A 14912-nucleotide genomic window follows, 5' to 3' on the forward strand; every position below is an offset into this window, starting at 1 on the left:
TATCCTGGGTAACTATCTGTGGTTGTCCTGGGTAACTATCTGTTGTTATCCTGGCATAACTATCTCTGGCTATCCTAGGTAACTATCTGAGGTTGTCCTGGGAAACTATCTGTTGCTATCCTGGCATAACTATCTCTGGTTATCCTGGGTAACTATCTGTGGGTATCCTGAGTAACTATCTGTGGTTATCCTGAGATAACTATCTGTGGTTATCCTGGCATAACTATCTGTGGTTATCCTGGGTAACTATCTGTGGTTATCCTGGGTAACTATCTGTGAGTATCCTGGGTAACTATCTTTGGGTATCCTGGGTAACTATCCATGGTTATCCTGGGATAACTATCTGTGGTTATCCTGGGTAACTACCTGTGGTTATCCTGGGTAACTATCTGTGGGTATCCTGGGTAACTATCTGTGGTTATCCTGGGATAACTATCTGTGGTTATCCTGGGTAACTATCTGTGGTTATCCTGGGTAACTATCTGTGGGTATCCTGGGTAACTATCCATGGTTATCCTGGGATAACTATCTGTGGTTATCCTGGCATAACTATCTGTGGTTATCCTGGGTAACTATCTGTGGTTATCCTGGGTAACTATCTGTGGTTATCCTGGGTAACTATCCGTGGGTATCCTGGGTAACTATCTGTGGTTATCCTGGCATAACTATCTGTGGGTATCCTGGGTAACTATCTGTGGTTATCCTGGCATAACTATCTGTGGTTATCCTGGGTAACTATCTGTGGTTATCCTGGGTAACTCTGTGGTTATCCTGGGTAACTATCCGTGGGTATCCTGGGTAACTATCTGTGGTTATCCTGGCATAACTATCTGTGGTTATCCTGGGTAACTACCTGTGGTTATCCTGGGTAACTATCTGTGGGTATCCTGGGTAACTATCTGTGGTTATCCTGGGATAACTATCTGTGGTTATCCTGGGTAACTATCTGTGGTTATCCTGGGTAACTATCTGTGGGTATCCTGGGTAACTATCCATGGTTATCCTGGGATAACTATCTGTGGTTATCCTGGCATAACTATCTGTGGTTATCCTGGGTAACTATCTGTGGTTATCCTGGGTAACTATCTGTGGTTATCCTGGGTAACTATCCGTGGGTATCCTGGGTAACTATCTGTGGTTATCCTGGCATAACTATCTGTGGGTATCCTGGGTAACTATCTGTGGTTATCCTGGCATAACTATCTGTGGTTATCCTGGGTAACTATCTGTGGTTATCCTGGGTAACTCTGTGGTTATCCTGGGTAACTATCCGTGGGTATCCTGGGTAACTATCTGTGGTTATCCTGGCATAACTATCTGTGGGTATCCTGGGTAACTATCTGTGGTTATCCTGGCATAACTATCTGTGGTTATCCTGGGTAACTATCTGTGGTTATCCTGGGTAACTGTTGCTAGGTAAGACACATATGCAACAGTTAGGTATCTTCATTTCGAAATGTTTCGCCTACACAGTAGGCTTCTTCAGTCGAGTACAGAAAAGTTGATAGAAGCAGAAGAGACTTGCAGACAATGTAATCAGTCCATCACCCTTGAAGTTTTGAGGTGGTCAGTCCCTCAGTCTGGAGAAGAGCATTGTTCCATAGTCTGAACTATGGAACAATGCTCTTCTCCAGACTGAGGGACTGACCACCTCAAAACTTCAAGGGTGATGGACTGATTACATCGTCTGCAAGTCTCTTCTGCTTCTATCAACTTTTCTGTACTCGACTGAAGAAGCCTACTGTGTAGGCGAAACGTTTCGAAATAAAGATACCTAACTGTTGCATATGTGTCTTACCTAACAACCTGTCGGTATTTTATACCATTTTATTGTTCATCCTGGGTAACTATCTGTGGTTATCCTGGGTTAACCTAACATTATATCACTTAAACCTGGGGTTGCAATCAGGTGGTCTGTTGACCAGTATGATATCACTCTGTGCTTATACACATGTGGCATAAACATTATTGTGGCAAACAAAAGATACATCTCAACCACAGTTGTCTCCTTCCACTGGTGTAGGCATGAGTTTGGCGACAGTATTGTGTTTGCAATGATGTACTCGAAGTATCTGTTGCTTTCCCTGACAATAATTTCCATCAGGGGTTCGTCAAAGAATAACTCAAAACATTCCAGTTCAGTGGCATTGTTCCCAAGTGTACAAGATGGCTGTATTCCACTTTGGCTTTCATCAAACTGATGAGGATTTGGAACAAAATTGGCAGCTTCCTCCCAATCCCAGGTGCCGTCTGTTGGTGAGTACTGGATATGGACAGGTGGTTGTGGTTGTAGAGGTTGTGGTTGTGGAGGCTGCTGTGGTGGGTGGGTGGGGATGGTGGCCTTTGTTATAGACCAGTTGAGGCAGTGGCGTGGGTGGCAGCATGGCCCACTGCTGGTGCCTCACAGCTGGCACCACCACCACATGCACACTGCAACACTATCATCTTCATTTTCACTATCTGTCCCTGTTGTACAGCCATGGGATGTACTCCAAGATGTACTCCTTCCCCTTGGAATAGCATATGGCACACTACCAGAGCACATATACCGTAGTATATACTGACGCTTCACTAGAGAATATTCCACTTCACTATCGCTACTGGAACTGAGTCCAAGATATGGGAAAATTGGAGTTTCCTCTTTGGTTCTGGTACAACTGAATGTGAATAAGATGGCCCAGCATTAGAGGTGGAAGGCTGAGGATCATCTGGGTTTTCCTCACTATTACCGGTATTATGGTCATTAGTTTCGGTCACAACCTCATCAAAACCTTGAAACTCATCTTCACTGGCACTTCCATCTGTATTAGTACTGTCACTGGGGAACAAAAGTGCCCCAATTCGCCAAGGAGTGAGGAGTTTCTTACCACAAGGCATGGTGAACAAGGTGTACTAAAATGGCGTTCCCACAATGTGCCACTGGGTCCCAAAATTTTTTCCTACCGTGCACACTCACCACACAGATCCATTCTCTCACATCTAGGCCTATCAGCTGTTTCCTGCTTAATTTGAAGCAGCTAGAATTTACGCATACTAGTATGGCACCAACCCTGGTGCGTAAGCCATACTAGTACGGCACAAACCCTGAAAGGGTTAAGGTGAATTTGTTGCAGAGATTTAATAGTTCACATGTGTGTGAATTTTCATCTGAGCTGCCTCCCGGGGTGATCTCTGCTAAAAACATTGTTTGCTATACTCCTCCATTTTAGGTGTCTCAGGTTGAAATCTCCTAGTAATAAGATGTTTGGGGCAGGAGTTGGGAGATTTTCCAGACAGTGGTCAATTTTCTCAAGCTGCTCCTGGAATTGCTGGGAAGATGCATCTGGAGGCTTGTATACCACCACAATGACAAGGTTTTGGTTTTCAATCTTTACCACCAAAACTTCAACTACATCATTTGAGGTGTTTAGTAGTTCAGTGCAAATGAGCGACTCTGTGACATACAAGCCAACCTCCCCTTATTGCCTGTTTAGTCTGTCACATCAGAATAGGTTATAACCTGGGATCTATATTTCGTTGTCATAATGATCCTTAATGTGGGTCTCTGTGAATGCTGCAAACATTGCATTTGACACCATCACAATCACTCAACAAAACTGAAGATCAGTGAATCATTTTGTAATGCATATGTACATATTTTTTTTGGTAACTACCATTGTTCATTAACTTCCTTTCTTACTGAACTTACACCTCTAGTTAAGTTAAATGCAGACCCAAGATAACTGCTTAACATCTACTTAACAGTTTATGTCTAGTTAATAATAATAATAATAATAATAATAATAATAATAATAATAATAATAATAATAATAATAATAATATCTTTATTTACTACCAGTACATGTACAAGGTATACAAGTACATGTACAAGATATACAAGTACTTGTACAAGGTATACCAGTATATGTACAAGGTATACAGACCAAAGCTGACATCAGTGGCATACTACTATATAGAAAGTCCCTTGTTATGCTGAGCATTTCCTGCAAATTAGGTCAGTTTTGTCCCAGGATGCAACCCATACCAGTCCACTAACACCTAGGATGCAACCCACACCAGTCCACTAACACCCAGGATGTGGCCCACACCAGTCCATTAACACCCAGGTACCCATTTTACAGCTAGGCAAATATGGACAGCAGGTATCTTAAAGAAACACGTCCTAGTGTTTCCACCCAGATTGGAAACTGAACCATGGTCCTTGGTGTGTGAGCTGAATGCGCTAGCGATCTTTAAGCCTTAGAAATAGTTTGCCTGAAATCCCCTATCTTTATTACACGTAAATTACAGTGGACCCTTGACCAACGATATTAACCCTTTGACTGTCGTAGGCCCCTTTCTGAAACTGTCATTCTATGTCGCAAAATATTTGAAAAAAAAAAATTATTTTTTCTTATGAAAATGTTAGGAATATTTTTCTGAGTGTTTCAAGCCTAAAAAAAATTTTTTGCCATCAGTACTTACCGAGATATAGAGCCGCAAAGTTTGCAGAAAGTGAGGTGCGTACGGCAACAGCGGCGACTGACGCCCACCCGGTATTCTTTTATTTACTCTAATTCAAAAGTTTCTTGCATTTTTCAATATTTTTCTTTTCCAAGTAACTTATGTGGCCTGTGAGACCAGTGTAAGGTGCATTGTTCAAATATACACTCATTGTTTACAATACAATAACTGAACACACTTTATCACTATTAGTTTGTGTATACACTTTGTTTACACAAACAAACAATACAAAACAATGTTTATTACTATTGTTCCATAATATATATACATATGTACAGTCACCAAACACGTTCCTAGAACTGCTGCAGCTTGTGGAACTCTTTGAAACATGGGTATATGCAGAGTGGCACTTGACACTCCTCACACATAAAACGAGTGTCTCTGCATGTTTGTGGGCGTTTTGTGGTATGTGTACATACATAACACCTCTTCTGAGCATTTTTCTTGGCATTAGTAGGAGGCAGTTGTATGGGGTAGTGATCACCAGGCCTGAAACGAGATGACGTGTGTTGGTAATTTCGTGGGTGCTGGTCTATTGCAGGTGTTGCTCCTTGGTACTTTGCGATTATTTGTCTGATGACTGACAAACAAAATTCACCCTATTTTGGTGTTTTGTTGGTCCTCAACTTGTATATGTTATAAGCATTTAGCATGGAGATATCAACAAGATGGAAAAAAAAGTTTTATATACCACTTAAAACTCTTGCGTACACAATCTGCAAACCCAATCTGCATGCCACATTTGTCCACTAAGCGCATATTGAGGTTGTAGTCCATGACAGCTGCAGGCTTTAGAATGGGTTCATTGGTCTCTCTGTTGTGCCTGCCACTGTGTGCCATTTCGTTTGGGTGAACTGATGTCAACAATGTGACATCACGTTTGTCATGCCACCGAAATGCCATGATGTCACTGGCAGCAAAGGCTTGCACCTCACCTCTGCGAGTGCCAGCGTCGAACCTTGGCATATGTTTACGATTACCATGCACTGTGCCACACACGTCTGTCAAGTTCACTCGCAAGAAAACACTGAGTAAGGGGCTTGTGTACCAGTTATAAGTAAATAACATATGCCACTTACCAAGATATGGTTCCATCATTGTTCTAACCACATCACCAGAGACACCCAATAACTTCATGGTATCTCTCAAAGTATTACTGCCAGTGTACACAATGATATCCAAAACTAGACCACTTCTGCAATCACACAGTACAAATAACTTTATACCAAAGCGTTTCCTCTTGCTTGGTATATATTGCTTGAATGAGAGTCTTCCTTCGAATAAAATCAAGGACTCGTCAATAAAAAGCTTCCTGAAGGGAAAAAAATACATGCAGCACTTTTGTTTCATGTACATAAACACACGCCTGATCTTATATAACCTGTCGGTTCTGTCAGGCCTGGTTTTGTCTGAAAAGTGTAACATACATAACAGTATCAGGAAACAATTGACACCTACAATATCACTAAAACCTGGAGTTGAAATCAGGCGTTCTGTTGCCCAGTATGTGGTGACAATGTGCTTATACACATGTGGCATAAGCATTATTGTGGCAAAAAACAGGTACATCTCTGCCACAGTTGTCTCCTTCCACTGGTGTAGCCGTGATTTTGGTGAGAGAATTGTATTTGCCATGGTGTAATCATAGTATGAGTTGGTTTCCCTGACAATGATGTCCATCAGGGGTTCATCGAAGAATAACTCAAAGCAGTCCAGTTCACTAGCATTGCTCCCAAGTGGACATGATGGCTTTATTCCACTTTGTGTTTCATCAAAGTCATGGGGACTGGGAACAAACTCGTCACCGTCCTGCCAATCCCAGATGTGGTCTGCTGGTGGGTTCTGGATATTGTACTGTGGTTGTGGTTGTGGTTGTGCAGGTTGTGGGAGTGTGGGGTCGGGTGAGGCTGGTTGTTGTGCAGAGTCAGCAGCGTGGGTAGTAGCGTGGCCCGCTGCTGGTGCCACATGGGCCGTGCCACCATCACTATCACCACCACTGCCTGCTCCCTCACTCACATCATTCATACCCATCGTAACAATATCGTCATCTTCACTATCAGAACGTGGTGTAGGGCCACAGGATGTACTCCCAGAGTTTCTCCTTCCCCTTGGAACAGCATATGAAACACTACCAGACCGCATGCTACGTCGTACATACTGCCACTTCACTGGGGAATATTCACCCTGACTGTCACTAGAACTGCTTTCAATGACCTTGAAATCACTATCACTATCATTATCACATTCACTGCTAACATTTGGGTGTTGTATACGACCAAATAGTTTCCTCTTTGGTCCTGGTACAGGCGAACGTGAACGTGAACAAGCCGGCCCAGCACCAGAGGTGGAAGGTTGTGGGTCATCTGGGTTTTCATCACTAATTACGTTATCCTGGGCACTTTTTCCTGTCACACTCACTTCAAAACCCTGGAATTCACTGTCACTGACATTTTCATCGCTGTTTGAGCTATCACTTGGGAACAAAAGACCTCCAATCCGCTGAGGAGTGAGGAACATCTTACCGAGAGGCATGGTGAAAATGGACTACCAAGATGGCGTTCCCACAATGCACCGCTGGGTCCCAGATTTTTTTCACAGGGTGCACACCGACCACTGAGACCCATTCTCTCTCATGTAGGCCTACCAGGCCTTTCCCGCTTGATTTGAAGCCGCTAGAGTTTGTGCGTATAAATACATCAGAAACAGTGGCGCATAAGACGTATTTATACGGCGTAAACAGTCAAAGGGTTAATCTATTCCAGACAGCTTGTCCTTAGCCAAATTTATCGTTAGACGAATTAATTTTCCCCATAAGAAATAATGGAAATCCAATTAATCCGTTCCAGACACCCCAAAGTATGAAATAAAAAAAAAAATTCACATGTAATATACATTTTCCTACACAGAAAAACAAGGATACATGCATAATAAATTCTACATGAAGAAAAAATGACACTTACCTTTATTGAAGATTTACTGGTGAGTGATCAGATGGGAGGAGGGGAGATGGAGGTGTATTATTGTTTGGAAAGGGAATCCCCTTCCATAAGGACTTTAGGTACCAAGTCCTTTTCTGGGGTTACTTCCCTTCATTTTTTAATGCCACTGGAAACAACTTGACAGTTACAGGACCTCTGTCATACCAAAAATCTGTCCATAGAGCTCTGTACCTGGCATTCCTTTAAGATTTTCCTAAAATGGGCCACAACATTGTCATTGTAAAAGTCACCAGCAAGGCTTTCAATAGCTGTGTCAGGGTGATTTTCATCCATAAAGGTTTGCACGTCAATCCACTTTGCACAAATTTCCTTAATCGTTGAAGAAGGCAACTTCCTCCATCTCTCTCTCCCCTCCTCTGAAGCAATTTCCTCAGTTGGGGTCTCTTGCTGTTGCAGATGCTCTTGCAGCTCATCAGTGGTTAGTTCCTCATCGTCGTCCTCCACCGGTGGTCTGGTGGCTAAAGCTCCCGCTTCACACACGGAGGGCCCGGGTTCGATTCCCGGCTGGTGGAAATTCCGACACGTTTCCTTACACCTATTGTCCTGTTCACCTAGCAGCAAATAGGTACCTGGGTGTTAGTTGACTGGTGTGGGTCGCATCCTGGGGGACAAGATTAAGGACCCCAATGGAAATAAGTTAGACAGTCCTCGATGACGCACTAACTTTCTTTGGTTATCCTGGGTGGCTAACCCTCCGGGGTTAAAAATCTGAACGAAATCTTATCTTAACTCTTTCACATACTCCCCACTAACTTCAAACCCCAAGGACTTCCCCAATGCCACAACAGATTCCACAACTGGCATAGGCTGCTGAGGGTTAGCCCCAAACCCTTCAAAATACCTCTCTTGTACACATTCTGGCCACAATTTCCTCCAAGCAGAGTTCAAGGTCCTGTTAGTCACTCCCTCCCAACCCTTTCCTATAAGGTTTATGCAAATGAAGATACTAAAGTGATCTTTCCAAAACTCTCTTAGGGTCAATTGAGTGTCTGAGGTCACATCAAAGCAATTTTGAAACACTGCTTTGGTGTGCAGTTTTTTGAAATTTGAAATGACCTACTGGTCCATGGGCTGGAGGAGAGGAGTGGTGTTAGGAGGCAAAAACTTCACTTTTATGAAGCTCAACTTGCTCCAGCAAGTCTGAAGGATGAGCAGGAGCATTGTCTAATACCAGGAGGCACTTGAGGTCCAATTTATTTTTCAGGAGGTAATTTCTCACAGTGGGGCCAAACACACGATAGAACCATTCATAGAAAATGTCTCTAGTGACCCATACCTTACTGTTCGCCCTCCACATCACACACAAATTAGCCTTGACAACATTGTTTTTCTTGACCACTCTGGGAGTTTCAGAGTGATACACAAGTAGAGGCTTCACTTTGCAATCCCCACTAGCATTACTACAAAACATTAGAGTTGGCCTTTTTATCATAGGCTTGTGTCCTGGGAGTGCTTTTTCCTCCTGAGTAATGTAGGTCCTATTTGGCATTTTCTTCCAAAACAGGCCTGTTTTGTCACAGTTAAACACTTGTTGGGGTTCTAATTTTTCAGTGTCTATGTACTCCTTGAATTCCTGCACATATTTTTCAGCTGCTTTTTTTGTCCGAACTGGCAGCCTCACCATGCCTTACCACACTGTGTATGCCACTGTGATTCTTAAAATGCGGGTCATTGAACACTACTATCAGTTATAGTGGCTCACTGAACACCACTATCAGTTATAGTGGCTCATTGACCACTGCTATCGGCTATAGTGGCTCACTGGCCACTACTATCAGTTATAGTGGCTCATAGAACATCACTATCAGTTAAAGTGGCTCATAGAACATCACTATCAGTTATAGTGGCTCACTGAACACTACCATCAGTTATAGTGGCTCCCTGAACATCACTATCAGTTATAGTGGCTTGCTGAACACTACTATATGATATAGTGGCTCACTGAACACCACTATCAGTTATCTAGTGGTTCACTGAACACCACTATCAGTTACCTAGTGGCTCATTGAACACCACAATTGGTTATCTAGTGGTTCACTGAACACTATCAGTTATACTGGCTTACTGAACACCACTATCAGTTATCTAGTGGTTAATCAAACACCACTATCAATTATATTGGCTCACTGAACACCACTATCAGATATCTAGTAGTTCATTGAACACCACTATCAGTTATAGTGGCTCACTGAACACCACTATCAGTTATAGTGGTTCATTGAACACCACTATCAGTTATATTGGCTCACTGAACACCACTATCAGATATCTAGTAGCTCATTGAACACCACTATCAGTTATATTGGCTCACTGAACACCACTATCAGTTATCTAGTGGCCCATTGAACACCACTATCAGTTATCTAGTGGTTCATTGAACACCAATATCAGTTATCTAGTCGCTCGCTGAACACCACTATCTGTTACCTAGTGGTTCATTGAATGCCATTATCAGTTATCTAGTGGTTCACAGAACACCACTATCAGTTATCTAGTGGTTCATAGAACACCACTATCAGTTACTATTGGTTCATAGAACACCACTATCAGTTATCTAGTGGTTCACTGAACATTACTATCAGTTATCTAGTGGCTCGCTGAACACCACTATCTGTTACCTAGTGGTTCATTGAATGCCATTATCAGTTATCTAGTGGTTCACAGAACACCACTATCAGTTATCTAGTGGTTCATAGAACACCACTATCAGTTACTATTGGTTCATAGAACACCACTATCAGTTATCTAGTGGTTCACTGAACATTACTATCAGTTATCTAGTGATTCATTGAATACCACAATGAGATATCTAGTGGTTCATTGAACACCACTATCAGTTATCTAGTGGTACACTGAACGCCAATATCAGCTATCTAGTGGTACACTGAGCACCACTATCAGTTATAGTGGCTCACTGAACACCATTATCAGTTATCTAGTGGTTCATTGAACACCACTATCGGTTATCTAGTGGCTCATTGAACGCCACTATCAGCTACTAGTGGTTCAATGAACACCACTATCTAGTGGTTCACAAAACACCACTGTCAGTTATCTAGTGGCTCATTGAACACCACTATCAGTTACTAGTGGTTCACTGAACACCACTATCCATTATCTAGTGGTTCACTGAACACCACTATGAGTTATCTAGTGGTTCACTGAACACCACTATCCATTATCTAGTGGTTCACTGAACACCACTATGAGTTATCTAGTGGTTCACTGAACACCACAATCAGTTACCTAGTGGTACACTGAATGCCACTATCAATTATCTAGTGGTACACTGAACACCACTATCAGTTATCTAGTGGTTCATTGAACACCACTATCAGTTATCTAGTGGTTCATTGAACACCACTATCAGTTATCTAGTGGTTCATTGAACACCACTATCAGTTATCTAGTGGTTCATTGAACACCACTATCAGTTATAGTGGCTCACTGAACCCCACTATCAGTTATCTAGTGGTTCAATGAACACCACTATCAGTTATCTAGTGGTTCAATGAACACCACTATCAGTTATCTAGTGGTTCATTGAACACCACTATCAGTTATCTAGTGGCTCGCTGAACACCACTATCTGTTATCTAGTGGTTCATTGAACACCACTATCAGTTATCTAGTGGTTCACAGAACACCACTATCAGTTATCTAGTGGCTCACTGAACACCACTATCAGTTATCTAGTGGTTCATTGAACACCAGTGTCAGTTATCTAGTGGTTCACTGAACACCACTATCAGTTATCTAGTGGCTCATTGAACACCATTATCAGTTATCTAGTGGTTCATTGAACACCAGTATCATTTATCTAGTGGTTCATTGAACACCACTATCAGTTATAGTGGCTCATTGAGCACCACTATCAGTTATCTAGTGGTTCATTGAACACCACTATCAGTTATCTAGTGGTTCATTGAACACCACTGTCAGTTATCTAGTGGCTCATTGAGCACCACTATCAGTTATAGTGGCTCATTGAATGCCACTATCAGTTATGGTGGCTCACTGAACACCACTATCCATTATCTAGTGGTTCATTGAACACCATTATGAGTTATCTAGTGGTTCATTGAACACCACTATGAGTTATCTAGTGGTTCATTGAACACCACTATCAGTTATTTAGTGGTTCATTGAACACCATTATGAGTTATCTAGTGGTTCATTGAACACCACTATCAGTTATCTAGTGGTTCATTGAACACCATTATGAGTTATCTAGTGGTACACTGAACGTCACTATCAGTTATAGCGCTTCATGAACTACACTGAGCACCACTATCAGCTATGAGTTATCTAGTGGTTCATTGAACACCACTATCAGTTATCTACTGGTTCACTGAACACCACTGTCAGTTATCTAGTGGTTCACTGAACACCATTATGTTATCTAGTGGTTCATTGAACACCACTATGAGTTATTTAGTGGTTCACTGAACACCACCATGAGTTATCTGGTGGTTCATTGAACACCACTATGCATTATCTAGTGGTTCACTGAACACGTCTATCAGTTATAGTGGCTTTGAACACCACTATCAGCTATAGTTTACCTGGAGTTTACCTGGAGAGAGTTCCGGGGGTCAACGCCCCCGCGGCCCGGTCTGTGACCAGGCCTCCTGGTGGATCAGAGCCTGATCAACCAGGCTGTTACTGCTGGCTGCACGCAAACCAACGTACGAGCCACAGCCCGGCTGGTCAGGAACCGACTTTAGGTGCTTGTCCAGTGCCAGCTTGAAGACTGCCAGGGGTCTGTTGGTAATCCCCCTTATGTGTGCTGGGAGGCAGTTGAACAGTCTCGGGCCCCTGACACTTATTGTATGGTCTCTTAACGTGCTAGTGACACCCCTGCTTTTCATTGGGGGGATGGTGCATCGTCTGCCAAGTCTTTTGCTTTCGTAGAGAGTGATTTTCGTGTGCAAGTTCGGTACTAATCCCTCTAGGATTTTCCAGGTGTATATAATCATGTATCTCTCTCGCCTGCATTCCAGGGAATACAAGTTTAGGAACCTCAAGCGCTCCCAGTAATTGAGGTGTTTTATCTCCGTTATGCGCGCCGTGAAAGTTCTCTGTACATTTTCTAGGTCGGCAATTTCACCTGCCTTGAAAGGTGCTGTTAGTGTGCAGCAATATTCCAGCCTAGATAGAACAAGTGACCTGAAGAGTGTCATCATGGGCTTGGCCTCCCTAGTTTTGAAGGTTCTCATTATCCATCCTATCAGTTATCTAGTGGTTCACTGAGCACCACTATCAGTTATAGTGGCTCACTGAGCACCACTATCAGTTATAGTGGCTCACTGAGCACCACTATCAGTTATAGTGGCTCACTGAACACCACTATCAGTTATCTAGTGGTTCATTGAACTCCACTATGAGTTATCTAGTGGTTCACTGAACACCACCATGAGTTATCTGGTGGTTCATTGAACATCACTATCAGTTATCTAGTGGTTCATTGAACACAACTATCAGTTATCTAGTGGTTCATTGACCACTATGACTTATCTAGTGGTTCATTGAACACCAGTATCAGTTATCTAGTGGTTCATTGAACACCACTATGCGTTATCTAGTGGTTCACTGAACACGTCTATCAGTTATAGTGGCTTACTGAACACCACTATCAGTTACAGTGGCTCGTTGAACACCACTATCAGATATCTAGTGGCTCATATACCATCAAAACAGGTTAATCAACACGTTAAACCACGTTATAAACCATTTTAAACCAGTTTTAACACCAAACCAATAAATTACAATAACTTCTTGACTAGTACATCTTAAATAATTAAACCACTCGCAATGCTCAATAAACATTTAATTAATACGTTAAACCAAGTTAAAAAACACTTTAATAAACCAGTTTTAACACCAAACCAAAAATTTATAAATAAGTTCTTGATTAGCAAGTCTTAATAAACGACTTAATTATTAATTAAACCACTCAGGCTCCTCCATGAACGTGTAAATTAACATGTTAAACCACATTAAGAATTTAAACCATATATTTTTTAAACCCGATAATTTTATGTAGTTGTAGTGATTTAATTATCTACTTATTTGCGTCTTAATTACTAATTAAACCCCTCAGGCTACTACATAAACACGTTAATTAACACGATAAACCAAGTTAATATATCTTACACATGTTAAACCACATTAAATACTAAGTCAAAAATTCCCAATACTCGACTAACACGTCACAATTAACATAAATTACTAAATAAACCACTAAGACTACTTTCCAACATGTTAATTAACACGTTAAACCAAGTTAATAAGCCCGCTAAACCACATTTTTAAGATAAACCAAAAAATTCACAAAACAGTAACATTATCTACTTATTAAATGTTTTAACTGCAAATTAAACCACTCAGGCTCCTCCACCACGAGTTAATTAACATGTTAAACCAAGATAATAAACCTGTTAAACCATATTTTTGACAGAAAAAACAAAAAACCAACTGAAAAGAAATTCTCACCCCTGATTGTTGTGGTTGTTAAGGGCAACAAAAACTCTCCAACCTTAATTAACCTTATCTCCAGGGGAAATATTTTTATTTCCTGGGAAATATTTCTGCTTCCTGGGAAATATTTTTATTTCCTGGGAAATATTTCTGCTTCCTGGGAAATATTTTTATTTCCTGGGAAATATTTTTATTTCCTGGGAAATATTTTTATTTCCTGGGAAATATTTCTGTTTCCTGGGAAATATTTCTGTTTCCTGGGAAATATTTCTATTTCCTGGGAAATATTTCTGTTTCCTGGGAAATATTTCTATTTCCTGGGAAATATTTCTATTTCCTGGGAAATATTTCTGTTTCCTGGGAAATATTTCTGTTTCCTGGGAATATTTCTATTTCCTGGGAAATATTTCTGTTTCCTGGGAAATATTTCTGTTTCCTGGGAAATATTTCTGTTTCCTGGGAAATATTTCTATTTCCTGGGAAATATTTCTATTTCCTGGGAAATATTTCTGTTTCCTGGGAAATATTTCTGTATCCTGGGAAATATTTCTGTTTCCAGGGAAATATTTCTATTTCCTGGGAAATATTTCTATTTCCTGGGAAATATTTCTATTTCCTGGGAAATATTTCTGTTCCCTGGGAAATATTTCTATTTCCTGGGAAACATTCATATTTCATGGGAAATATTTCTGTTTCCTGGGAAATATTTCTGCTTCCTGGGAAATATTTCTATTTCCTGGGAAATATTTCTATTTCCTGGGAAATATTTCTGTTTCCTGGGAAATATTTCTGTTTCCTGGGAAATATTTCTATTTCCTGGGAAATATTTCTATTTCCTGGGAAATATTTCTGTTTCCTGGGAAATATTTCTATTTCCTGGGAAATATTTCTGTATCCTGGGAAATATTTCTATTTCCTGGGAAATATTTC

At 41.2% G+C, this 14912-nt stretch overlaps 1 long non-coding RNA gene across 1 annotated transcript in view; it reads right to left on the reverse strand.

Moving 5' to 3' along the window:
- Window positions 1-14031, reverse strand: part of LOC138854700 (uncharacterized) — a 29620-nt gene extending 15589 nt beyond the window's left edge. The window contains exon 1 of the long non-coding RNA XR_011393901.1: window positions 13998-14031. This is a non-coding gene — a long non-coding RNA (uncharacterized lncRNA). The remainder of the gene's footprint in view (window positions 1-13997) is intronic.
- Window positions 14032-14912: the final 881 nt, after the last annotated feature.

The sequence above is a fragment of the Cherax quadricarinatus genome, chromosome 67 (genome assembly GCF_038502225.1).
Source record: "Cherax quadricarinatus isolate ZL_2023a chromosome 67, ASM3850222v1, whole genome shotgun sequence".
Taxonomy (NCBI): Eukaryota; Metazoa; Arthropoda; class Malacostraca; order Decapoda; family Parastacidae; genus Cherax; species Cherax quadricarinatus.